Source organism: Musca domestica, unplaced genomic scaffold (genome assembly GCF_030504385.1).
Source record: "Musca domestica strain aabys unplaced genomic scaffold, Musca_domestica.polishedcontigs.V.1.1 6, whole genome shotgun sequence".
Taxonomy (NCBI): Eukaryota; Metazoa; Arthropoda; class Insecta; order Diptera; family Muscidae; genus Musca; species Musca domestica.
In genome coordinates this window covers 16,964,280-16,989,269 of record NW_026712363.1, presented here as the reverse complement: position 1 = coordinate 16,989,269, position 24,990 = coordinate 16,964,280, and the positions used below count along the sequence as shown (strand labels likewise).

Genomic DNA, 24,990 nt, shown 5'->3' with positions numbered 1-24,990 from the left:
AAGGCTGCGTTTTTACGAATTTGTACTAGAATAGTACGAAAAGTAGGTACTAAATATGGTACCCTTTGTATTTGAGAGAACAGTAGAGCTAGAACTCCTAAATTTGGAATGAGGGTCACTCATGGAGTGTATAATGGATGGATGGATGTACCAAAGGGTTTTTGGAAATTCGCACTATAAAAATTGGAAAAGTACTATAATTTACAACATTTTGGTAACATTTCGTATCATGTGAACGGTTAGAGCTAGAAACTTGAAATTTGGAATTGGAATCGACGTTGAAGATTAGAATCGATGTAAGGAGGTAGTTTTGGAAGTGTGTACTTATGGAAAGTACTAAAAATGTACTAAATTTGGTACAACTTGAATTTGGAGGAACGGATGGAGGTGGAGTTCTTAAATTTGAAATTAACATTACTGGCGGAGTGTAGGATTGGGGTGTGGAGGTAGTTTAAAAAATGTATACTTATGAGCACTAACGGTACTAAGTGGTACTAAATTCGGTACAATTTGGGTTTGGATGAACCGATCCTTAAATTTGGAAATAGGATTAATTTGCATTGTAGGAACGGATATATATGCAGTTTTTGAAATTTGTACTTATGTGTACTAAATAGTACTAAATTTCGTACAATTTTCATTTTGGGCAAACAGATAAAGTCGAAATCCTTAAAATTTGGAAATAAGATAGATACTATTGCTTTGTAGGAATGGATATGTATATAATTTTGGAAATTTGTACTTATGTGTACTAAAATGTACTAAATTTGGTACAATTTCGATTGGATACGATATGACATATGTAGCTATGAAAATTTGTACTTATGTACTAAATTTCGTACAATTTTCATTTTGGGCAAACAGATAAAGTCGAAATCCTTAAAATTTGGAAATAAGATAGATACTATTGCTTTGTAGGAATGGATATGTATATAATTTTGGAAATTTGTACTTATGTGTACTAAAATGTACTAAATTTGGTACAATTTCGATTGGATACGATATGACATATGTAGCTATGAAAATTTGTACTTATGTACTAAATGGTACTAAATTTGGTACACTTTGGATTTGGGTGTATCAATATAACTGGTATCATGAAATTTGGAAAAAAAAAGATTACTGTCGGAGTGTAGGATTGGGATATGGAGGTAGTTTTAGAAAATTGCAAAGGTACTGAACGGTACTAAATTTGGTATTGCGTGAATGGATACCACTTGTAATCTTAAATTTGGAATTAGGATCAGTTTTTATGTGTAGGGTTTACATTTGGAGGTGGTTTTGGTAATAAATACTAAAAGGTACTAAATGGTACAAAATTGTAAAAAACAAGTAAAAAAACATTAAGTTCGGCCGGGCCAAACTTTTAATACCCTCCACCTTAGGGTAAAAGAAACATTAGAAGAAATGTGGCAAAAACCATTAAAATGCCGATTATGGGGAGGTACCGTTATATGGGGGCTATACCAAAACGTGGACCTATAATTACAATGTTTCGCCACCGGAGCTGGAACCCATTATGACCCACAAATACCAATTTTTAGACAAATCAGTGAAAAAATGTGGCAAAAACCATCAAAATACCGAATATCGGGAGGTACCGTTATATGGGGGCTATATCAAATCATGGACCCATGCATGCAATGTTTCGCCACCGAAGCTGGAACCAATTATGACCAACAAATGCCAATTTTCGAACAAATCCCTGAAAAAATGTGGCAAAAATCATCAAATTACCGAATATCGGGAGGTACCGTTATATGGGGGCTATACCAAAACGTGGACCTATAATTACAATGTTTCGCCACCGGAGCTGGAACCCATTATGACCAACAAATATCGATTTTCAGACAAATCCGTGAAAAAATGTGGTAAAAAAACTAAAATACTAAATATCGGGAGGTACCTTTATATGGGGGCTATACCACAACGTGGACCTATACATGCAATGTTTTGCCACATGCTCAGGGACCCGCTATGACCTACAAATACCAATTTTAAGACAAATCCGTGAAAAAATGTGGCATAAATCATCAAAATACTGAATATCGGGAGGTACCGTTATATGGGGACTATACCAAATTATGGACCCATACATGCAATGTTCCGCCACCGGAGCTGGAAACCATTATGACCCACAAATACCAATTTTTAGACAAATCGGTGAAAAAATGTGGTAAAAAAACTAAAATACTAAATATCGGGAGGTACCTTTATATGAGGGCTATACCACAACGTGGACCTATACATGCAATGTTTTGCCACACGCTCAGGGACCCGCTATGACCTACAAATACCAATTTTAAGACAAATCCGTGAAAAAATGTGGCATAAATCATCAAAATACCGAATATCGGGAGGTACCGTTATATGGGGACTATACCAGAACGTGGACCGATATATCTCATTTTCAATACCGATATATCTCATTTTCAATCCTAGACACAATGCAAATAGCTCTGCTAAATTTTGGAGCTCTACGTCAAATAATGTGGGCTGTATCGTGATTTCAACAGACAGACTGACGGACAGACAGACAGACAGACGGACATCGTTAAATCGACTTAGAATTTTATGCTGATTATGAATATATATACTTTATGGGGTCTAAAACGAATATTTAGGGATGTTACAAACGGAATGACAAAGTTAATATACCCTCCTTTCCAAGGTGGAGGGTATAAAAAACGAAAAGTACAAAACAAGTACCAACTTTAGGATTTGTGGAAGGAATAAAGCTGGAATCTGAAATTTGAAGTGGGGGTTTTTAATGTTATGCAGGATTGACAAACTAAAGAGTTTTTATACCCTCCACCATGGATTATTTTAACTTTGTCATTCCGTTTTTAACGCCTCGAAATATTCATAATAGAACATACAAAGCATATATATTCTGGATCGGCGTAAATTTCTAAGACCATCTAGCGATGTACGCCTGCCTGTCCGTCTGTTCTAATCACACTATTTTTCGAACGAATTGAAATAGAAAGCTAAAATTTTGCATACATGAATAGTTTACCAGTAGGCAGGTTAAGTTCGTAAATGGGCCATGTCGGTCCACTTTTTCGTATAGCCCCCATATAACAGTACTTCCCAATATTCGGTATTTTAATGATTTTAGCCACATTATTCACCTGAATTATTTCAAATTTTGTATTTGAAATTCGTAATAGGTAATACAGCCTGTGACAAAAATTTTTGTACGCAGGTCAAAGTCTTCGTATAGCCCCCATATAACGGTACCTCCCGATATTCGGCATTTTGATGATTTCAGCAACAATATTCACCAGAATCGTTTCAAATTTCATACTGGAAGATCTAATGGTACTACAACCTATCGAAAAAAATGTTGTATACGGGTCCAGATTTTCGTGTAGCCCCCATATAACGGTACCTCCCGATATTCTATATGTTTATAATTTTAGCGACATTATTTTCCGGAATTATTTCAAATTTCGTATTTGAAGTTCGTAAAGTTTACTACAGCCTATGATAAAAATTTTTGTATGCAGGTCTACGTTTTCGTATAGCCCCGTTAACATTATTCACCGAAATCGTTTCAAATTTCGTATCTTAATGGCTACTACAACCTATGGCAAAAAAAATCGTTTGCAGGTCCACATCTTCGTATAGTCTATAAATAGTATTAAATTTTGATTAAATTTAAGGAAAATATATAGAGTACCAAACGAGTTATGTATTCTGACAATAAGATCACTGCGAAATCTATACAATTTAGTCATATTTTACAAATGAAGAAAAATACAAAGCCACAAAATCTATCCAAAAACTAAAATATCCATACAAAACTCTTTTATTCGTATTTTTTAAAATAGTTATCTCTTCCACCATCCACAGCTTTCCCAAAATTTCCATTATCCTTTGGTGTGATGAAATTATCTAGACCACGATCTAAAATGCCTGCAGCCATGGATTCTTTGCAAAAAGAAAAATATTTGTTTGTTTTGACAATATTAAAAACAAAAATATTGATTAAAAAAATTTTGAGATTTTTTCACTCCATTTTGTTTTGTTATTTTTGCAGGCAAGGATAACAAACAAGAGAAAGGATAAACTAACGTGGAAACACACATTGTGTTTTTTGTTGTCTGTTTGGGTGTGTATGTTTTTATGAGACTAGAAATTGATATGAACAATAAATGCCAGAGGGTCATTAAAATTGTTTTACAACTATAAAGGATGCTTCTCGGTGACCGGCTTGTCAGCCAGATGACAATATGGCTGGCTGGCTGGCTGTACGTTTTTTTGTTTTTTGTAAATTTTTTGATTTTTGTAGGATGATAATGGGGACGATGATTATGCCGCTGTTTAACAACGATGATGTTGCTCTCGGTGTTTTCCTCTGCTTTTTGTTTGTTTTTGTTGAATTGGAGTTCTATGTCCTTGGCGCTGTTACAATGATCAGGATTTGTTGCACGTCGCGGCATTTATGGTGATACAGCAGATACCAGTCGCAAACTATGGACAGTGGGACAAAAAATAACAATGGGAACCACACTTCTCTCGGAGACATTTGGTCCAATGTGTTCTTCTCAGGAAGAATAAGGTTTTTTGGTGATAGGAGATATAGAAAATGGAGACGTAAAGGTTTATTGAGTGAGGGAGAAGAGAAGAGAAGAAAAGAAAAGGGAAGAGGAGAGGAGAGGAGAGGAGAGGAGGAAGGAGTACGGGTAGCAGAGTGGTATGCTTAGCCAGGAAATGCTTTTACAAAACTTGTAGCTGATGATGACATATATGATTGAGAAGAACATTAGAGCTCCTTTCTTCCACCTGCCAAAAAGCCTATGTCTCTTGTTGGACAACATGGGACATTTGAAAGAAGGTGTTCAATCGTCTCTACCTCTTATATCATCACATAGTCCAGAGTAGTCAGGAATTGTGTTATCACACCTTGAGATCAGATACCTGATAATGCAGTGGCCAGTCAGTATGCTTATCATGTTCCCTGAATAAGACCTACTAAGTAATAGAAGGGATCACGAGATAATTGGCCAGATGGTCTTAGATACCTTGCAACTGGTTTTCGAGGGTAATTTTTCCTAGTTTCTTCCATGAGAGATGTTTTGAAGCAGTTGATATAGTAGCTTATCGGTGCTTCAACAATCTGGGAGTTTTTTATACCCTACACCACAAGGTGGTCAGGGTATTATGTCTTTGTGCATTTGTTTGTAACAGACAAAAGGAAACGAGATAGACACATAGTTCCTTTTGATGATCTGCATAGAATCACATTCTGAGTCGATTTATGCATGTCCGTCCGTCCGTCTGTCCATGTATTTTTGTAAACAAAGTACAGTTCGCATTTGTTGCCCTATCCAGATGAAATTTTGCACAAATCATTTGTTTGGCCCAAGGACGAACCCTATTTAAAATTTCAAAATTTAGATATAGCTCCCATATATATCTTCGTCCGATTTGCATTTTATTGTGCACCAAACGTGTAATATCAGTAGCAAGTGTCCCATACTTCGTCATCGAAAATTCCACCTTAAAATTTTAGATTCTTTCCAAAAGTTCGTGTTTGATCTTTTAAGTACTCAAAATGCACAAAATGTTCAGTTTGATACAATTTTTTAATCAAAACTTCACATATAGTACCAAATTTGGTACCAAAAATTTCACGGTTTCCCTTCAGCCAATATCAAACCCACCCACCTCCAAATCTCAATCCCAAACACTAAGAAATAAAAAAGACCTCAACATCAAACATCGGGATTTTAGCTCTATCCTTTCACCAATTGGTACTTTTCAAAAAAATAATAGTACGCATTTCCAAAGCCACCTTTACATCTTATTCAAAACCACCTTCATATCTCTATACCAGATACCAGAGACCTTAATATCAAATTTGATGATCCATCCCTATCCCTTCACCCAATACCAAATGTGGTTCAAATTAGTACTTTTCGAAAAACTATAGTATGTATTTTCAAACTCACCTCCAATCTCAACCTCAGATACCATCAGTTAACTAGTATCTCAATCCCTTCTCCTGTTACCAAAATTTAGTATCACTCAATACTTTTCGTATAATTATAAAACACATTTCTGAAACCACCTCCATATACGCCATACATGAAAAGCTACCCCAATACCAAAATTCCGACTTCATGTACTATGTACACCGAATACCACATTGTACCAAATATAGTACTGTTTAGTACTTTAAGTTCACTTCTAGTACACATTTTCAAGACCACATCTTTATCAAAAACTTACAACCAACAGGGATGCCAAGAAAAAAATCAAAATTATAGCTTCAAAAACTGTTTAGAATTTAGTTCCATACAGTTCGCACACTTAATACACCTTTCCAAAACTACCTTTATATATCAAGCTTATTTTCCAACGTAGTTTCCCACACAAAATTTCAAGTTTTTAGCGTTATCCGTTCACATAATCCCCAATGGTACCATTTTAGTAGTTTCCTTACATTTTAAAACATTTCTTATATTTAAAGTGCGAATTTCCAATAAACCTTTGATGCATCTATCCTCCGCTCTATCAGTGACTCTCATTCCAAATTTCAGAATTCCAGTTCAATCGATTCATCACAATTTCAATTTGTATCAAATTTTATACACATAAGTACGCATTTCCAATCTTTTAACTACAAACTCCAGTGAGATCAGTAGGAGAATGGTTGGAGCCGTTCGTGGGTAAATGTGGTTAGAATGACTAAGACCAATTTGGACAATGTTTTGTAGGCATTAGAATCCATTACCAACTACAAATACCAATTTTTAGAAAAATCAGTAGAAAATGTGGGCAAAACCATCAAAATATCGAATATCGGGAGTTACCGTTATACGGGTGGCTATACGAAAACGTACAATGTTCCTCCATCGGAGGTAGAAGCCATTACGAAAAACAAATACCTTTTTATAGACAAATCCTTTAAAAAAATGTGACAAAAATCATCAAAATCAATATATGAAAACGTGGACCTATATATACAATGTTCTGTCACTGGAGCTAGAACCCATCATGAATTACAAATACCAATTTTTAGACAAATCCGTGGAAAATGTAGCTAAATCCATCCAAATACCTAATATCCGGAGGTATTATGGGGGCAATACGAAAACGTGGACTTATATAACCAATGTTCTGTCACCGAAGCTGCAACTCATTACAAACAACAACTACCATTTTTAGACAAACCCGTGGAATAATGTATGTACAATGTTCCGCCACTAAATGGTTGGTCATTTTCAATACTAACCATCCTAGACACAATGTAAACTACTGTGCCAAATTTTAAAGCTCTATGTCAAATAATGTGAGCTATATCGTGATTTCAACAGACAAACGGGCATCGTTAAAATGAATTAGAATTTTATGCTGATCATGAGTATATATACTTTATATGGTGTTACAAACGAAATGACAAATTGAATATACTCTCCTTTCCAAGGTGGAGGGTATAATTATGATTAAAAGTGTCTTTATATGACAATCCAATCCACTCTATATTGTAAGCGTTTATAATGATAGTTCTCATCAAAGGTGAAACTATTACCGCGTAACTCGTATTCCCTTTTATTAAAAAAATACAGAGAGACTTAACAGGTCTTATGGATATATCTCAACATGTCTATAAAAACCATAATACCATTTAATAATCTTTTGTACATGGAATTTATTTCAAAAACCGCTACCTACGTCAATAGTTTTAGCATCTATAAGACTTTTCTGCTGTTTTCAATCCTTATGTACCCACCGTTTGGCTAACATTACTGGAAAAAAAACCTTCTAGTTTTATTCCTTTATCCAGCCATTTCATGTAACTCCAGAATGGTGGAGTGCGCTTTTAGGTTTTCTAAGCTGTTATTGTTATTATTGTTTATGGAAGAATGATGCTTTTTCATAAAAAATAACACACTACAAACTATATACATACATATAATAACAGCAACAATAATAAGAACAACAACAACAGTAACAAAAGCCACAGTGCTGGTATCCGAACCAGCCATAAACACCAACCGAACGACCAATGTGGCAGATGAGGACACGACCATGTCGATGGCTGGTGATAACACCAAAAACCACTCAGGCACCATCTCTCTGACACAAAGACACATACACTCACACACACACACACAGAGAAAACATTATGTCATAGCATTTAGCCATTTTCTCCATTCTTTTTGTTTTTCGAATGAAAAACAAGGTCCTTGTTTTTTTTTTTGGGGCCAACAAATCAACATACATTGTTGGGCGGTCACATGGAATTAACAAAAATAACAATAAATGAAAAGAAAAGAAACAAAAAAGCAACAAAGAAATAAAAAGAGTTGCCTGGCAGAGGGAATACATTAATACACTCTCTGACCATATAATGATATTTTCATCCAAATCTCTGGCCAGAGTTGTGTGCCATTTTTTTATACCTTACACCACAAGGTGGTCAGGGTATTATGTATTTGTGCATTTGTTTGTAACAGGCAAAAGGAAACGAGATAGACCCATAGTTCCTTTTGATGATCAGCATAGAATCACATTCTGAGTCGATTTATACATGTCCGTCCTAACGTCTGTCTGTCCGTCCGTCCATGTATTTTTGTAAACAAAATACAGTTCGAATTTATTACCCGATCCAGATGAAATTTTGCACAAATCGTGCGGTTGGCCCAAGGACGAACTCTATTGATATTGGAGATAATCTGTCAAAATTTAGATATAGGTCCCATATATATCTTCGCCCGATTTGCCTTTTATTGTGCACCAAACGTTTATTATTAGCCCGAATAGTATGAAATTTTGCACATCCAACCAAATTAGGCCTGCGAATAAGTATGCCAAATTTGATCGAAATCGGTTCAGATATAGCTATAGCTCCCATATATATTGCACATCCGATTTGTTATTTTTTTCCTCCGCAGCCGTGATATGCACTCTGTAACAACAATATATGGGGAAATATATCAAATACACCTCAGAAATACCTTTACTAAATTTTATCGAGATCGGTTCAGATTTGGATATAGCTCCCATATATAAATTCGTCCGATTTACCTTTTATTGTGCACCAAACGTCTAATATTTGTCCAAATGGGATGGAATTTGGCATTTACGACCGAATTGAGTCTAGAAGCTAGTAGGTAAAATTTGGTGAAGATCGGTTCAGATATAGCTATAGCTCCATATATATAGTTTATCCGATTTCTTACCCACAGCCGTAATATGCTCTCCGTAACAACGATATTCAGGGAAATATATCAAATACAGCTCAGAAATATCTTTGCCAAATTTTATCGAGATCGGTTCAGATTTGGATATAGCTCCCATATATATCTTTATCCGATTTCAAATTAATTGTGCATAAAAACTTTTAATTGTTATGTGGAGCTCTACTAAATTAGCAAAGCGGTGTAGGGTATCATTAAGTCGGCCCCGACCAACTTCAAGACTTTCTTTACTGTTTTTTTTTTTTTTTTTTTTTTTTGGTATTCTTCGGTCTCTGTCATGCTAATAAAAAAGGACATTAAACGAGGAGCATTGCAACCAAGTACTGTCATTATTTCAAATAAATATCTGGGTTGTTTTTACTCAAGAGAAAAGTTGGTGGGGATAAACAACAAATTTGTGGAGGATTTCAAGTCTGCCTTTAATTCATTTTTTTCCTTCTCAACCTTTCCAACACCTTAACACATTGACCTTTCCATTTTTTGCTGTTCTTCACCTACTAAAATAACGTTATTATTCTGTTATGATGGTCAGTTCATCAAATACTGCTGCGTGATGGCAGCACTTGCTGTTGCTTTTGCTTTTGCTCACAACTCAACATTCCAGCTCTTCATTGGGTATGGCTTCCTCTGCGAAATCTTGAAGAATGTAAATACAAATATTTCTGTCTAAGAGATTATCTGTGGAATGTCAACATTCTTTTGGCGCTATTAAATTCTATCAGCTAAACGAACCAGAAGACAAACAAACACGAAAGTCAAGAGAATTTCTCAGCTCACATAAAGAGCAAGATATGTTAGCCGGGCCAAAGAATTTCACTGAAATGGTATATGGCGATGATGGAGAAATAGAAAGAAACCGAAAGAGACATGTCATAAAAATGAAGCATGTGAAAACATATACATAATAAACTCTAGTCGTTATAATTCCACAAATAATTCGAAATCTGATGAACTCTAAACAGAAGGTATTTTCGTCTTTTTTAAAAAGGAATTTTCTTACTTACGTTTAAGGAAAAAATGTTATCACCTGAAAAATAAAATAAGAAGAAAATGTTTTATTGAATGGATTTCTAAAAAATTGTGGGGTAAGGAAAATATTTACTCGTAAAGGAGTTGTTTACTTTAATGAACAAACTACATGGTAACTGAATATGAAGCCCGGACGTATTAAAGCATAGTTTATAATTTCGGAATTTTGAAAAGCAAAATTTTTCTAACTTGTTTGCAATCATTTAAAGAACGATAATTATGAACGACCTGCACATTGTGTTTTATACTCTTGTTGCGATATGTGTAAATTACTCATTTCGCATTCTGTAAAATATGAGAGGGGAAGTGGATCGCTACTCGAGCCATTATATCGACAAAATTTAAATATAAGCGAAGTTTGAAGAAACCCAAAGGAATCTTCAACCATGGTATATAGCATCACCATGGCACAAAAATACAGGTAGCCTCATCAAAACAGGTGGAATTCAAAATTTTGAATAAAATATGAAATATGAATGAAAGCAGTAAGTTCGGCTGGGCCGTACTTTGAATAGCCTCCATCACTTGGAAAAAATCAGACAGACATGACCATATCGACTCAAAATGACATGGGTCTATTACCGTTACTTCGATGATTCGGGTATAACCCGCATCGAAAGTTGTGTCCAATTTTTTTTTAATTTTTCTAACTTCAGCCATATGGCTAGGGGTGTAAATAATTTAATAATGTCAAAACCTGCGTCAACGAAATAACGGTCTAGGTTTCTTAAATTTTGGAAATTTTCAAAAAAAAGGAGACAGAAATAAGAAGCAAAATCAGTTAAAAATTTCGTTAATACCTTAAAAATAACGAATGTAGGGAGTATCCGTTGTGTTGGAGTCTATTCGAAGACGTTGAACTGCATAAGCATTTTTTTTCATAGGCCATTACAATATTCAAATATGAAATTTGAAACAATTCCGGTGAATAATGCCACCAAAACCGAATATGGGGAGGTACCAATATATGGGAGACATACGAAGACCTGGACCAGCCTAGACAATTTTCTGTCAAAGACTGTAGTACCCATAGCGAACTATAATTTCGAAATTTGAAACGATTTCGGAGAACAATATCGCTAAAATCGTCAAAATACCGAATATAGGGAGCTACTGTTTGTTATACGGGGGCTATAACTATACGTGGACCTATATAGCCCATTTTCAATAGCAACAGTCCTGTAGACGAAACGCACATTTGAGTAAAATATTATCAACCAAATTCAAATCGTTCAAAAGCTAGAGCGATTTCCATAGACGGACGGACAGATAGACGCACGGTTGTCGTTAAATCGAAATAGGGTGATTTAGGGTAGGGTACAGGGTGAGATAAAAAAGAAAAAAAACTGCAACAAAGTCAAACGTCGTTTACAATATTTTTTAAATTTTATTGAATGAAAGCAAACAATGTCGGAAATATTATCAAATTTTAGAATAAGTTTGGGTTTGTTCGAATTTTTCACCTCTGGCACGAATTATCGCCTTCGAATTGCCAATGAAACCGTCACACGCTGCAGGAATGTTGCTCTGCGGTATTTTGACCCATTCCCGGCGAAGCGCTTGCTTAAGGTGATCGACACTTTGGTATTTTTTAGTGCCAACCTGGCTTTCCAAAATACTCCAGACACCATAGTCCAACGGATTGGTGTCCAGAGATTTTGGTGGCCATCGTGTGCTGGAAATGAAGCGAAGAACCTTATTTTGTAATCATTCTTGGTTGACGCGTTCTGAGTGCGATGGTGCTGAGTCCTGTTGGATTGTCCAAGGTCTGCGGCCAAAATGTTTGCATACCCAATGCTTAAATACACCCTCAAGGATACTTTCGCGATAATATTCGGATGCCACGGTCAATTAATATGAGCGGAATGCGACTATCGGCTGTTATGGCGGCCCACACCATCACCATGACCGGCGCTTGAGTTCTGGTGGCTAACCGAAGGTGCACGTTTTCAGCTGACCTCAAGTAAACACGATCATTTTGTTTGTTTACAAACTGCTGGACAACGAATGTTTTTTCATCGGAGAAAACCAAATTCGGTAGTTCTACACTTTCGGCCAAGCGAAGCAACTCTTTAACTCTTTTGAGTCCATTTTCTTTCCGTGGCGGTGTAAGTTCTCGCACTTTTTGGAATTTCAATGGCATTACCACGAGATCATTTATCAATATTGCGATATGTTCAGCTCACAATTTTGAATACTTAAAACTCCTATAAAATGTGAAATAAAAATCCGACTGATTTCGAAGTTAGCATATTTTAATATTCCTATTAAAATAAGATCTGGTGTAAATATGGAATATACAGGACCATTCGTTGTGGTACTTTTTCAAAATAATTCGATAAATAATTATTCTATAATTCTTCTAACTTCGCACAATATAATATCTTCATCTGCATTAGTGCTAGTGTGAATATGGATCTCATCGGTCTATTCTTCCAGGTACATCCTCAACAAAGCGTAAAGTAATAATATTTCTATATAGTTTAAATATGGAATATGTCGGTCCACTCCTACTGGTACCTTCCCCACAAAATATGATTACCAATTAATCCCACAAAACTGGAAATATGTAATAATTGCACATCTTACAATTTTTATCATAATTTTTAATACTGGTGTCCACCCTTTCTCCTACCTCTGCCACAAGATTTCAAAAATTTCCAAAAAATATCTACAATCTTTTCTAATAAAGGGGAGGAAGTTGTCAATACAGTCCAAGCCTGGCATGTCGCAATAATTGTATCACACTTCTACGGTACCGTCCCAAAAAAGAAAAACATTTTGAATAATCAAGTCGAAGTATATTTTATTGTAAGACATAAGCAGAGGCTATATATCTGTCGGCAAAATCGACTGATACTTTTTAATTTGTCTTCATAAAAAAAGGTTCAACTATTTCTCCAGCCCAAAAACCACACCACACAGTGCCACTTTGACGATGCATTTGCTTCTCGTGAATCTCTCAAGGATTTTCCTCACCCCAAATGCGACAATGCTGTTTATTGACGAAACCATTCAGGTGGAAATAAACCTTGTCACCGAACATAATTTTAATAGCATTTCGAATGGCGCCAATTTTAAAAATTGTGTTCTAGTTAAAACCCCCTTTACTATAGTAGCAGGTTTTTTCTGTTCAGAGACTCATAGAAGAATTTAATTTTGGATCACTTTATGTATTTGATTTGCACTTTGATTTTTTCCGAAAATATAGACATTTCTAACGTCATTTTCACAGAAAGTATTTACCTAGATATCTGAGACTCCTAGCGACATTTTTTGCGGAATATTTCTCTCTTTGTCACAGTGCGTCAAAAGCTAAGTTTCATATTACTACCACGCAGAGACTTAAAAATAGAACACCAAACTTAAAAAAAAGACAGAAAATATTGTTTTGTTTTATTCGGCAATATTAAAACAAAAAATTTTTTGATACATAGTGTAAATATAGATTTTATGCCTTCGGCAACTTGGAATAGAATTTTACGTAGAATATTTTTGTCTTTGACGTCATCCCCCTAAAATGATGATTCATGGAACCTTTTTATTTACCCTCGCAATGGTAAATTTTTAGACATTTTTGGAGGATTTGCCCCTTGTTTGGATTTTCAGACAATTCCATTGAAAATGTGGCAAAAATCATGAAAATACCAAATATCGAGAGGTACCGTTGTATGGGGGATTTACGATATCCTGGACCGATGTAGCACATCTTAAAACTTGACCTGCCTGCACACAAAAGATTAATTTGTGCAAAATGTTAGCTTCCTACCTTAATTCGTTTTGACTCTAGCATAATTACAACAGACGGACGAACCCTTTATCCGGGAGATATCAGAAGATCTTGTGCTGATGAAAATATTGAGACGTGCCAAGTCCGAATGGAATCGGTTGTTAATTTCGCGTTTTATAAGTTTAATGTATATCCAAAATTTTGACCCTTTGGGGGGAGGTACCACAAGGAGTGGACCGATATATTCCATTTTCAAACTATATCATATATATCGGACACTTACATCACATCTTATAAGAGTTATAATTATTCGAAATTTTGACCCTTGATGGTGTGGACCGATATTGTCAATTTCCTGATTTAACAGTGATCGAATTATCCCTTTTCTCCCTGTGAAAAAAAATTCTTTTCTTTGAAAATTCGACCTTTTGTGGGGGAGGTGCCCATCTCCGAACTCAATCTAAGTTTGGTAATAATATTACGATGTACCAAGTTTCGATCAAATCGGATACGATACGATATCCTGAAAAGGATTTGGTCCAAAGAGACCTAGGATCTGAAAGCGTCTTTTCGATGCGGCAAATTATGTACCCTCTCGAGCCATACGATATCCTGAAACGGATTTGGTCCAAACAGACCTAGGATCTGAAAGCGTCTTTTCGATGAGGCAAATTATGTACCCTCTCGAGCCATATGGCTGCGGGGTATAATAAAATTGTTTGAAATTAGAAAATCGTAATGTGTAAAATACCCTCTAGCATCAACTTGTCTATATAAGTTCACTATATTCGGATTCTTGAATCTTTTTAAAATTAGGTATTGCTCGAGCTCGATTGGGAAATTTGCATTAATATTATTCCTAGGATGTTTGGCATTGAAAATGGAGTATATCGGTCCAGGGTCCACATTTTCTAACGGATTTGTTTCAAATTCGATATTTTAGATTCTACTTCCAGTGGTCTATAGGAAAAAATAACTTCTTAACTCTTATTCTTTCGAAAACATCAATTTTAAATTGGATTACTCACGAGCGCTCCGTAAAATTGATAAGATTTCACTGATTTTTGTCATTAACAGCAAAAATAACGAAATAAAAGCAAAAATAAAAATAAAAATAATTTTCTTAAATCCTTTTTCAAATGCATTTTGCCCCCATCTAAACATTCAACTTAAAGCTAACTTAAAAAAAAAAAAACATTTCTCACGCCCTTAGGTCACTACAATGTATGCATAATAAAATAATTTTCAAACAGAATTTCAAATCAAAAATAAAATAAAATGGAAAAAAAAAAGGATGAGATCAAAAAGGCCAAAGATTATAAATCACAACTAACGAAAACAAAACCCAGAAAAAAGGGAAAATAAAGGTCATATCAAAACATATCCCATCTCTGAACATTTAATATTTTCCCCATGGTCAGATAAACAAACGAACAAACGAACGAACGTTAAAATAAACTATTGGCCCCGAAGCCAAATTTTGTGTGAGAAGTGTAAAGAAAAACACAAAATATAAAAATACCAACATACATAAATATATTCATGAGAGAGAAGGCAAGCGGAGATGCTCTATTTTTAAGGGAATAAAATTAAAACAAATAATATTTTAAATTTGATTTCAGCAGAAGTTTCCTTAATGTGATTGAAGCAGAAACAATAAAACTAAATTATCCTTTTCCTCCATTTCAACGGAGCGTTAAGTTATTATTGACAGTAAGCTATTGTTGTTGTATTCGACAAGGATGCCAGTGCGCAATAAATTTAACTAGTTTCGATATATGTTATTTTGATTATTTGTCGCAATGAAATGTTTTATTTGGTCATAAAAATTGGCAATAGCATGGGATGGAAAACATCAAAATAATACAGTTAGAAATTGCAATATTATAATAGGGGTTCCGAAGTTTGTGTGTGTAATAGAGACAAGACTGAGAGTATGGCAAAAATTGATAATCCAGTGACAGATTTCATGTTTAGCACGCTAAAGATCATCTATACACCCAAAAATAAAATCTGTACTTATTAATAATGACATCTATATTCCACTTGTAATTGTAGGCCATTCCGAACTTCGCCAAATTGTAATCATTTTTGAAGAACCTCCGGAAAATTTTCTTTAGATTTACAGGGTTGCCCATATTCGACGGACCCATCTGGCAACGCCATAACTTCTGACAGAGATGTCACATCGCGTCAGTCCAAGCAGATTTTTATCATGAACCAATACACGCCACGCGAGCGCTCTGAAATAGTTGAAATTTACATTCAACAGAAGAAGTCAATTGTGAAAACTCAACGTGCTTTTAAAACATTAAAAAATGTGAGAAGTGCGCCTTCTAAGAACACCATTAAGCGTTTATACGAAAAATTTTCGACAGGTAAGGCTCTTTCTAATCCGAAGAGGCCATATAAAAGTCGACTAAGGCGATCGGCCGAGAATATCGCTGCCGTACGAGCCAGTGTTGAGAGGTCCCCAAGAACATCCCAAAAACGCCGTTCTCAGCAGTTGGGCATGTCTCGGTCCACTTTACAACGGATTATTCGCATTGATTTGCATTTGTTCCCGTACAAAATTCAATTGACGCAAAGAATGTTGCCTGCGGACAAGCCTCGTCGATTGGAATGGGTCCAAAAAAAAAAAAAACATGGGTCCGTCGAATATGGGCAACCCTGTATAAGGTGACATTTAACATGATAAAGGCTGATTTCATAGCTATTATATTTTTGGTAACACTGGCTCTAACAGCTCACGAATGTTTTGTGTTTTGTTGCACTGTCAAATATCTTCAGTTTGGTCTATAATTTAACTATGAATCGTTTTCCAGCCGTACAAGAAATATCATTGAATTTTATTTTCAAAATCCGTGATATGTTAAGAAATCTCGTCGCGAGCTTCTTCCATTTTATGGACATGACATAAATTCGATAACAATCCACCAACACATATGTAGAGTGCCAACAGAAGAAAATACAACAAGTGTTAAGCATGACCATCAACACCTTGAAAAGAAGGGTATATTAAATTTGTCATTCTGTTTGTAACATCCCTAAATATTCGTCGTAGACCCCATAAAATACATACAGGGTAAGATGAAAAACTACAACCAAATTCAGACTGCTATTATTTTTAAGCCACTCGTCCGACAGCTGCCAAATTTATTCCAATGACAGCTCATTATATTGTTTACAGGCGTACAAGAGGATTTTGGTGAGAATTTTCTAGAAAACAGTTATTCGTGATGGAATTCAAGCGTGATAGTGTGATTTCTTTATATTTGGCTGGAAAAACACAATTGGCTATCGTTAGAGCACTCCAGTATTTAATTGTGAATAAATCTTTTGTGTCTCGTACCATCGTTCATTATCGTGATACTGGCAGCGTAGCCCGACGTCAAGCAAGTGGACGGAAGAAAACAGCAACATCAGCAGAAATGGTTCGAAAAGTAAAGCAGCGACTTGAACGAAACCCACGTAGCAGTGGCCGAAAGAGGGCTCGTGAGCTGAACATATCGCAGTATTCCAAATATTGAAAAATGAGCTCGGGGTAAAGTCATTGAAATTCCAAAAAGTGCAAGAACTTACACCGCAACAGTAAGAAAACAGACTCAAACAAGTAAAAAAGCAGTAAGTTCGGTCGGGCCGAACTTTGAATACCCTCCACCATTTGGAACGAATTAGAAAATTTTCAAAAAAAAAAAAAAATAAAATCCATTAAAAATCCTTTTAAAATCTTTAAAATATCTAATATAGGAAGGTGCCGAAATATGGGGGGATATACGATATTGTGGACCTATAAAGACAATTCCGTTTCAGGGATAAAGTGCTCAGAAAGAACTCCTTGTGTGGATTTTCACAAAATACGATTGGTAATGTGGCTAAAATCATCAAAATACCGAATACCGTGGGGGTACCGTTATATGGGGGCTATACGATATTGTGAGCCTATATAGATAATTCTATGCCGAGGTATAAAGTACCCACAAGGAACTACTTGTGTGGATTTTCAGACGATTCCATTGAAAAATATGGCTAAAATCATCAAAATATCGAATATCGGGGGTACCGTTATATGGGGGCTATACGATATCGTGGACCGATATAGCCCATCTTCGAACTTGACCTGCCTGCAGACAAAAGAGCGATCTGTGCAAAATTTTAGCTTCCCATCTTAATTCGTTTGGGCTGTAGCGTGATTACAACAGACGGACAGACGGACGGACAGGGCTAAATCGTCTTAGAATTTTACGCTGATCAAGAATATATATACTTTTTTGGGTCTAAAATGATTATTTCGATGAGTTACAAACGGAATGACGAACTTAATATACCCTCCATACTTTTTTTGGTGGAGGGTATAAAAAGCTAAAGACATGATTTGGTTGGCCGAAAGTGGTGAAATGCCGAATTTGGTTTTCTCCGATGAGAAAACATTCGTTGTCCAACAGTTTGTAAATAAACAAAATCTTACTTACTTGCCAAAGAGGTCAGCTGAAAATGTGCACCTTCGGTTGGCCACCAGAACTCAAGTGCCGGCCATGGTGATGGTGTGGGCCGCCATAACAGCCGATGGTCGCTCTCCGCTCGTATTAATCAACGTGGCATCAGAATAAAAGCCGAATATTATCGCAAAAATATTCTGGAGGGTGTATTAAAGCCATCGGCACGCAAATATTTTGGACGCAGACCTTGGACATTCCAACAGGACTCAGCACCATCGCACTCAGCACGCGCCACCCAAAAATGGTTACAAATTGAGGTACTTCGCTTCATTTCGTGCGCACAATGCGGATACCAATCCGTTGGACTATTGTGTCTGGAGTATTTTGGAAAGCAAGTATGCCACTATAAAATACTAAAGTGTCGATCACCTCAAGCAAGCGCTTCGCCGGGAATGGGCCAAAATACCGCAGAGCAACATTCGTTTGTGACGGTTTCATTGGCCGTTTGAAGGTCATAATTCGTGTCAAAGGTGACCAATTCGAACAAATCTAATCTTATTTTAAAACTTGATGCAATTTTCGAAATTTTTTGCTTTCATTCAATAAAATTTTAAAAAAATGTAAAAATTATGGCGTTTGACTTTGTTGCAGTTATTTACCTCACCCTGTATTTCGCAATATATCTCAAATAGAGATCTTTATATATCATATAAAATCATTGCTACCAAAAAGGGCATTTCGGATCATATTTCGGAATAGTCCTCTTATAAAAATAACTCCATGTTCCATTTATTGCTCTTTTGTCATTTTCTCTATTTAATTTTGCACAATTTTGGCATTTTGAGTTTTTTTTTTTTTTTTTTTGTAGAAACGCTATTTACAAGAAACATCAATACAGGCCCAGCTTTTGGTACAGCAATTATTAAAATATATTCCCCGATTTTAATTATTGTGCTGCTTTTGGCCATATTTTCTAATTGATTTGACTGAAAATTAGTATTTTGGTTATTAATTTTGTGGAATATTTAGTTTTTAAACATATTTAAAAGAAGGACGAAAACGTCCCCTTTTTTGACTCACTTGAGGGCTAAAATTTTTGACCAAGAAATCCCCCGTAGTTGTAGCTGGAATGTTGCCGAAAACACAATATACTGAAAATGCACGGATTCCGAGGCACGATTGCACAATTCCGAATCGCAAGGAGAAAATTTTACAAAAGTTTGGAAAAGGGGGAACTTGTCCCCTCTATTTTGCTCAAATGGTTTTGAAAAGTTAAAAATCTTCTAAAATGGTAACATTTAGTATCATGTAAACCGATAACCTAAAAACTTGAAATTTGGTATGAGAATCAAGGTTGGAAAGAAAGTTTGAGATATGAAGGTGGAAATGTGTACTAAGTGTGCGAACTGTACTAAATGGTACTAAATTTGGAACTATTTGCTTAAGGATGAATGGATGAAGCTGAAATTTTGTATTGGGGTCCCTTTTTGGCGGTAGGTTTATGATAAAGAGGTGGTTTTAGAAATGTTTACTACAATTGTACGAAAAGTTCCAAATATATTGACAATGGTTGAAGGGATAGAGAAAAAATTCTGAAATTTTATATTTAGATTACTGTTGGTATCTGTGTTTGAGATTTGGCAGTGATTTGGAAATGCGACCTATATTTGTACAAAGATTAATAAATGGTACTAAATTTGGCTTTGGGTAAAGGGATAGGATATTGAAAATTTGACATTGAGGTCTCTGTTGGAATCTGGAATTTAGATATGGAATGTTTTTGTAAGTGCGTACTATAATTGTACGAAAAGTACTGGCTGGTGCGCACGATAACTCTCAAAGGGAGTACCCAGTTCGTTCCAAACTTGGTACATCGTAATATTTTTGTCAAACTTAGATCGAGTTCGGAGATGGGCAATATTTTTATTTTTTATTTTTTTTATATTACAGTTGGTGACTAGGATGGAGAGATGTACTAGGATGGAGAGAGACCGTACTATCATTTCAAATAAAGTTTCCATGCATTTTCCTAATCCTATGAGATTCTTTCTCTTAAAAAAAAATGTGTTATAGCTCTTAGAAAATCACCCTTTCTTTTTCAATAAAATAATAATTTCCAACAAATTCTCAATTCTTTTTCCGAAATTGGTTATCAACCCATAGCAAATGCGGCAAGGAATCCTTTTGTTACAAATTGGGGATATAAAGATTCTGTCTTGATTTATAGTGATCTGGGATCCTAGCTATCTCATCCTTTCATACCCTTTTCCATTCCCATGACGGTGGGGTACCTGAATTTTTAATGCATCATTTACTATTTCACAGGTTTCTTCCATCCAACGAAAGTTTCGATTAAACGATGAATACCCTTGAATTTAACCCTGACAGTCCCAACTGTACCCCATTTCACAACTTTGCCTTAAATTAACCAACATTTTTCCACAGGCTCTCTTAATAATAATTCCAACAATGTCATATGCTCGAATTATTCAAAATGCCATAAATATTTTATGAAAAGTGAAAATAAGAAAAAACAAACCAAAACAACAACTATTGCATCCAATGATATTTCCTGTCGATATGAAATTATATTTTTAGCAAATTATTGAAATGGAAAAACGCACTGTGAATTTCCACATGTATAAATACATACAAATTTAATACTCTTTCTCTCTGATCAATACTAATTTAGTTGGGCACTCAGTCCGACAATAAACTACGGCATGAATAAACCACTTATTTACAAAACAGTTTTATTTGGCTCAAGGACCACTTAATTATGGATTTCACATAATCCAATTGTATTATTTAAATGTATGGCAACATTTGTGCAATTTTCGTTTTAGATGATTTGCAACAACATATTAACATATTCGGTTTCGTGTAGGAATAGTTAACCACTAACCAATAGTAATTAATTAAACCAGACATTAGATTTTGCGACTGAAACTATGGGTAATTGGACCAAAGCCACAATATGACATAAACTAATAAAATCGGTGGTGATTGAATTTAAAACAAAAACAAAATGGGGGGAAATATTTTTCCTAGAATTAGATATGGAATTTCAATGAATTTTAAGGGGGGCAGTTATTATTTGAATGATTGATGGTGGATGTTGGTTTAGGAGTGGCAAACGTTGCGGGTCGTATTGAAGAATTAGGATATGAGGCAAAAAGGTAACACACGTGTATCTTCTGTCAACAGGCAGGTGAATAATATTAAAATCTATATAAAAAAATAAGTAAACAAAGGCTATAGTCGTGCGAGGCCGACCATGTGATACCCTACAACACTACAATATGTTAGAAGCCCCCTTATGTCCAAATCCATTTTGGACGATTTCGCTTTTGAAATTATGTCACAGAGCACTGCCCAGATACTGCCCTTAGCTTTCTGTCCTGGAATATTTGCCGAATATTTACACACTCCGTTGTGCTGTCAGTTGTTCTGGTACATTTTACTGCTAAATATAATCCAATGGTCATCCAAAATACTAGACTTCTTCTCGGTCCTTAACTCTCCTTTTCAGGCGTGTCTATTGGCTTCAATTGCGTGATCAGGAATTTTTTCTGTTTTTGGTTCATTTGGTATTTTTTCACACAAATATAGTGGTCCATTCAACTCGCTGTCCTAAACTCTAACTTCATGCGAGATTTCGTGTCCTTTGGTTTCTATTTGTGACCTTTATAACGGCTGCAAAACCAGGAACATTTTGAGTTGTTGTTCCATTTCAACCCCTAAATATATTGCGGACATCTTAGAAAACAATAGGCCTAGCCCTTCTGAGCCCAACCCTACCCTTGTGAAAATTTTCGTTAGGATCGGACGATAATTGCGATCTCTATATGATAACCCCAACTTATGTTGTAGGGTGAAAAAAAATTTTAAGTCAAATTGAAAAAATCGCATGCGATAAAAATATGAAAAAACAAGTAAGCAAAGGCTACAGTCGAGCGGGGCCGACCGTTGAATACCCTACAACACTATAATAAACGATACAGTTTATATAGGCGAGATACTCGAAAGGATTCCACAAGATATTGTGACAAATAATAAAAGAAAACCATCAGGTTTCGTTCTCTAATTTTCGAATAATAACAACTTAAACTAATTTCCAATTTATTGGTAGATGTTGCACGTAAATGGTCTTCCTAGATCTGGAACCAATATTTCCCAAAGACCTATAATCTCTCAGAAGTGGCAAAAGATTAAAATTTATTATTGGTTTTTGACTGAAAGGCATCTATATGAGATACAGACATTTGACTATATTCTTCAACGAAATCAGCGTTAACGAAATAGTCAGAAGTGCGTCTTTCCTGTATTTGTGAATTCTCCAAAAAAGTCACTGGAATGGACATTTTCGTATTTTGTCTACAAAAGTTGGCAAACTATTTCACACATTGAATATTTTTTGATTGGCCATCCAAAACTGCTTGGCTTTTGCAATGTCCGGTAACCCCCATTCAAATGTGCGTGAGGATCGGGCGATAATTACGACCTGCTGACAATTTTGCAGTTTTTTGGTCCATTTCAACCCCTAAATCTATGGCGCTCATCTCCAAAAAGAGTAGGCTTCTATTCTGACCCTCATCTTATCCCCATGCGAAATTTCGTAAGGATCGGACCATAAATCCGATTTGTATATGATATCCTGAAACCCTAACTACTTAGTTTTGTTAGCTGTAGAAATATAACTAAATGATAATGGTGTGGACCATGGTAATGGTGTGGACCTTCATAACAGCCGATGGTTGCTATCCGCTTGTATTAATCTACAGTGGTATCAGAATAAATGCCGAATATTATCGCGAAAATATTCTGGAGGGTGTATTAAAGCCTTGGGCAAGCAAATATTATGGCCGCAGTCATTGGACATATCAACAGGACTCAGCACCATCGCACTCAGCACGCACCACCCAAGAATGGTTACAAAATGAGGTTCCTCGCTTCATTTTCAGCGCACAATGGTATCTCCGGATACCTATCTGTTGGACTATAGTGTCTGGAGTATTTTGGAAAGCGAGGTTGGCACTAAAAAATACCAAAGTGTCGTTCACCTCAAGCAAGCGCATCGCCGCGAATGGGCCAAAATACCGCAGAACTACATTCGAACAAATCTAAACATATTCTAAAATTTGACGCTATTTTCGACATTTTTTAAAATTTATTAAAAAAAAATATTAAAAATTTAAAAAAAAAATGTAAAAATTATCGTGTTTGACTTTGTTGCAGTTTTTTTATCTCACCCTGTATGTAAACACGTAGTGGTAAAAGCTTCAAATTTGGTATGAGAATCAATTTTTGCAAATGGGGTTGATGTAAGGTGGTGGTTTAGGAAAAATGTACCTGGTATAACAACTGTTCTTAATGTTAATAAATTTAGTACAGTTCCGTTTTGGGTGAACGGAAGTAACTGGTAATTTGAAATGTTGGTATTGGGGTCACTGATGGTGGGTAGGGTTAAGATAAAGATTTGGGGTTGGAAATTCGTTCAGCAAGCGTACGAAAGGTATTAAGTGGTACTGATATTGCTTTAAAACTGAAATTTGGCATTAGGGTCACTGTTAGTGTATAGATTCAAGATTTGGAGGTTTTTTTTTTTTGAAAATACGTACTAAGAAGTACTGAATGATACTAAATTTGGTATTTGGAAGCATTTATTTGGAAGGCTAAAGTTTGCCATTTTGATCACCTCTTGTACGGTTTGGTTGTTACATGGAGGGCATATTTGGAAATGCGTTCCAAAAAAGTACGAAAAATACTAATAGTATAATCTATGGGGTTTAGGAAAGGAATACAGCTGGAAATCTGAAACTGTTGTATTGTTTTTTTCTTTTTGAAATTCGAACAATATGTGTTCCAAAAGTACTTAAATGCACTAAATTTGGTGCCATTTGGAATTATACGGACGGACAGAACTAAAAACTTGAAATTTGGTATGAGAACCAGTTCTGGGTTATAGATTTGACATAAATTGTATCTTATTTTGTTATTTATTTATGATATCAAATCAGGGAGTCTTCCATTATTCATGAGATTTCTGTCCAAGAATCGTTCACTTTTTATTAAAAGATACTTCTTAAGACGTCCTGGCTCTTGTGTAAATTTTGCTACAAACACTTATATCTTTTAATCAGACATAGGATGGGAGTACATATCCTCTAACTTGTTTTTGTTCTATACGAATTCTGGTTGAATTTATTTGGGGGCTATCGAATTATGGGACTTAAACATCTTATAATTTTACTCCTCATACAAATGCCTAACTAAACCTCTCTTAGGAACATTTCAAAATAATATTGTACAACTTTTAAAACAACAGCAATATAATAATCTCTTCCAGGAACTTAAAGGAAGCTATGAATATGGAACAGAAGTATTTAGAGTAAATGGATTGCAGAGCATCCGCCAACAACACATTGGCAAGGATATGCATCCTGGAGCAAAAAATAAGGAAATAAGGCTGGCGGGATAGACAGGAAAGTAATGTTAACCGTGGTGCAAGCCATTAAAGGCTGCATTAAGGGGGTGGTGAAATCGGCGAAGAAGAACTCTATGCACTGGTGTAAAC

At 35.5% G+C, this 24,990-nt stretch overlaps 1 protein-coding gene across 3 annotated transcripts in view; it reads right to left on the bottom strand.

The window, feature by feature from the left end:
* The window catches only part of LOC101887829 (Ig-like and fibronectin type-III domain-containing protein 2), a 386,843-nt gene that overhangs the window by 236,061 nt on the left and 125,792 nt on the right, over window positions 1-24,990 (bottom strand). For 2 of the 3 annotated variants that reach the window (XM_059129337.1, XM_059129338.1), the window contains exon 4: window positions 10,220-10,242. The exons of the other annotated variant lie outside the window; for it this stretch is intronic. The gene's annotated coding sequence lies outside the window, so the exon portion shown is untranslated. The remainder of the gene's footprint in view (window positions 1-10,219; window positions 10,243-24,990) is intronic. 3 annotated transcript variants of the gene reach the window in all.